Consider the following 4,184-nt stretch of genomic DNA (forward strand, 5'->3'; position numbering starts at 1 on the left):
TCACCACTTGTTAAAAAGCTTGCGTACACAACAATAGTGAGACCCAAGCTCGAATACGCATCTGTAATATGGCACCCCTGGCAGGAAACACTAAGCACTGAATTGGAGTCTATTCAAAACCGCGCCATCAGGTTTATAATGAACAACTATAACCCGCACAGCAGTATCACAGATATGAGGCATACCCTCGAATTACCCACAGTGAAACAAAGACGTATACATGGCAGCATAACATTCCTTCATAAACTTTTCCACAGCCCTCTTGACATAAAACACGACATGATATTGAAACCCTTCCGGTCTTCACCACGCATTAACAACCTGAAAAAAATCTGTCCAATTCATGCTTCTACAACCTCGTTCCAAAACTCTTTTTTACCACGAACTATTGACCTCTGGAATAACCTGCCGAACAGTATAGTGACGATCACAGATAACACACGCTTTCAACAGTCTCTGACAGAACACCTGAAAGATTAACACTGAACTAACTTGTTAGGTGTTTTCATTATCACTAGACTTACCTTGATAGTTGCAAAGTAGGCTGTACACTAATGAGATGCATCATCATCGTAGTCTTTTTTTTGTTTGTAATTTGTTATTGTTATTATTATTGTTATTGTAACATTGTAATTAGCATTACTGTGTTTTGCTTTGCCTATGTCCCTTATGTAATGCCCTCGGGCCTTTAAGGGTTAAATAAATGAAATGAAATGAAATGACATCATACTGTTCAACAGTGCCACCAAATTGGTACAGTTGAGCTACGCTCAAAGCTAGGGGGGACGAGTTCGCATCAAAAAGGCACGGTCTTGAGGGGATTATGGTGGTCTTTGACAGAGCACGCGACATTCGGTCCTACTTTTCTTTCAAGAGGAGGCAGTGAACAAGTGCCCATTCGTGGAACCCAGCCCTCCCCTTCCGATTTGTTTCGGTATCAGTCTGTCTACCAATGTCATGATGACATTTATATTCTGTTGAGTTTCTTACATGCTGTCCAGGACATATATGTAGGTAGGTAGGTATGCCAATAATTTTTTTTTATTATTATGAAGTTTTGGCAATTCTGAGTAGCATTTTAACTGCTGCCTATGTAGCTGCTGCATAATTACAAGTAATTCAGAAAAAGTAGTACAAAATTTGAGGGTACTTTACTCTATCTTCCTGTGCATGGTATTGAAAACTGTGATGATTCCAAGTGCTCATCGTCTTGGCCCAGATTCTGTAGCAGATTAATCAGCCATTTGTGTTCCTATTTGTGGTACTGTGGCAAACTAGTCACTCCACCCACATACCAGCATTCCTAGGTTACACATACCATGTGGTTGATATACGAAGAGGGGAGTCAAGTCCTGTAGATTGCATAAACAAAATACAGAAACTGACACTGAAGATTTTTGTTTAAGTTTAATTTGTACAAGGTTTCGCATGGAGGTCCACGCTTCCTTAGGTCCTACCTGAGGAAGTGTCGGTTTCTGTATTTTGTCTGTATCATGTAGTTATAAGAGTGGTGTAAACCACCTCACAGAAGTTGCAGATGCTGTTCATCAACTTTATTTTGAGATGGACAGAGAGTTTCATTGCCTGGGGCGATACTCTACCTGCTGCTTGTGGTGTGAGGAAGGAAATAATGTCCCATGGAGTCCAAAATTGCCAAAAGAGCTTCGAGACCAGGCATTCGTGGGCTCGATTTAGCTATAGGCCAAGAAATTTTAGAGAGAGGGGCAGGAGTTCAGATTATTGAGATCTCAAAATGGCAGTTTGGAAAGCTCAGTAGTGTGGGCAATGACAAAGAATATACTCTGGATCTTCTACAGCACTGCAGTGACAGCACCTGAGAGAGCCAACTTGCCTCATGTGGTAATGACACTGAGCTGTAAATGCCCCATTGAGTCACAGTGCACCACATTGGCGAGAAGTGTTTTGTGGCACCCAGAAACCAAGCTCTGGGCCAACATTTCTCAGTATAGACGGGACGAAAACGTCAGTTGTCCATTGACAGGAATACTATTTAAACAATCCATTGATATGTTGGTGAACGAGATCTGCTTTCTACATGACCAGTAACATTCCTTTGCTATCTTTCGCTGTGATTTAATTGAACACATCCCTCAAGTGACGGCGTTCCCGGCACAGTTTTACCTTGCTAAACCACTTTTCGCGGCGCTTATCAAACATAACATTAGCGGTTCTTCGTAGGCCGAGGCCGAGGAAAGCAAGAGACGTTTCCATGATGTTTACCATGATGTACGTGATTACCGTCGTGACAAATGGTCGACACAGCAGTTTTGCGGTACGTTTTATATGTTGCCTATCGTGGACATTTTTCGCTACCAGATTGCCTGTCGAAAACAGCTACGACTGCATCAATGTCACTTCACCAATGAATTCCTTCATAAGTTACACGCGCGTGTTAGCACACCAAGTCGTTACACGTCTGAAAAATACATGACGAAATCGGCAGAAGAAACATATGCTTTATTAGAGCTTGCAGTGATTATCCTTTTCATGCAGCACATCACGCAACACCATACAGCTCCGTCGTTACTCCATTTTCTCTAATAGCCTCGTCCCCAATAGTAGCCGAACGGCCGAACCTCTGAAGCGTTGTTTTCGTAGTATTCATACGCGTAGTTATTTACGCCTCTAACTTAATTAAATTAATGAATAATTGAGAGATACATGCTGAATACCACACAGAATTGCATAAAGACTCGTTATTCTGGAGTGTGACCTTCTTAAACACTGATTTTCTCACGTAAAACCATGCTTAACACTGGACTGCATAGACCCATTGTGATTTATTTTGACAGTTTGAATTTGAAAGGATTGGAATTTGAAGGGTGGATTTCTTAGCGTGGATTTCAAAAGTTTTATTATTAAGAGTGGGTAACAGGGTACACCCACTGCAACTTAGTTACATTTTTTTATAACTCACCCATATGACTCCTAATACATCCTAGGCTGAGTGCCTTCATGATGAACTAGAAAATTGTTGCCGGCTTCCTCTAAGATGACAGCAAGGTGGCCCATCGTCGGAAGGCCCAGAAAACTCGAGCAGTATGTCATCAAATGTATTCTGCACATAGCGGGCGTTGAGTTACTTTAAGAAAAGGAGCGCTTTCTTTCTCTCTTAATAATTCCGCCTTGGAACGGTGTACAACGTGTCGCCATAAGCTCAAAGTTGTGATCGTACAAGACGATCTACAGATTTTCGCGGCGGCTTTATGAAAAATGCCCGCATATAATGTTATATATGAAATCCTGGCGCTCTCATCCCAGTGACAAGCCTTTTCTGTCCTGTGGCGCTAGTGTCCTGCGGCCTCCCCCTGAGAAGAACCTCTGGCATACGGTGTATTCATTCATGAATTCTTTCCACGCTACGACTGGTCATCCACCTCTGGACCGGTAACATGACGGGAGTGAGCTATAAATAAGAACAGTGCCCTCGATGTAGCCAGCTGTTGCGTTTGATATCAAGTTTTATAAAACCAGTTGGAATAAACGGCCCTCAGGCGTCGGTGGTTCAGTGGTAGAATACTCGCCTGCCACGCGGGTGGCCCGGGTTCGATTCCCGGCCGACGCATTTTTTGGAGCTTCACGCTTCGCATAGACCTCGTTTTTCGTTGATGCCTACCTTCGAGCTCCGATACTCGTACTCTGCACGTTGGTCACTTTCCGTAGTAGGACGTCCTAAATACGTTTACGCTTTGTAGCGCCAAAATCACTGTTTTCAACCTCATCAATCCGGGGCTTGACAGAGCGGATATTTTGGCAGCTGTTGTAGCATACGATAATGTATTAGGTAATAGTAGCAGTTATCAACGCTCCACAGCATATAAGTAATATGTGTACACATGATGTAATAGGCATTTTCACGTTGGAGGTGACGCGGGTTTGCATTCGGGCGCCGGTTGTGCTGTGTGCGTGTTTTCCCTGGGTTTTTCCCAGACGGCTTTCAGACAAACGTCGGCACAGTTCCTTGTAAGGTCGGGTCAGAACGCATGATTCCCCCGCGATAGTCGTAACCTTGCATTTATTTGCATGCTACGGCAAGCAGTTTCACCACCTCCATTGCATAGGCCTTCATGTATCCCGTATCAATGCACCTGAACATTGATCTCAACTACAAGGGTCGTTCAAGGTTCGCCGAGCTTCTGCTCAAGAAATAAAATAACTGAGTA

At 43.3% G+C, this 4,184-nt stretch overlaps 1 non-coding gene across 1 annotated transcript; it reads left to right on the forward strand.

The window, feature by feature from the left end:
- The first annotated feature begins 3,515 nt into the window (after positions 1 to 3,515).
- Trnag-gcc (transfer RNA glycine (anticodon GCC)) lies at positions 3,516 to 3,586 on the forward strand. The gene has a single exon. It is a non-coding gene; the product is annotated as a tRNA-Gly (tRNA).
- The last annotated feature ends 598 nt before the right edge of the window (positions 3,587 to 4,184 follow it).

This window comes from Ornithodoros turicata, unplaced genomic scaffold (genome assembly GCF_037126465.1).
Source record: "Ornithodoros turicata isolate Travis unplaced genomic scaffold, ASM3712646v1 Chromosome12, whole genome shotgun sequence".
Classification (NCBI taxonomy): domain Eukaryota; kingdom Metazoa; phylum Arthropoda; class Arachnida; order Ixodida; family Argasidae; genus Ornithodoros; species Ornithodoros turicata.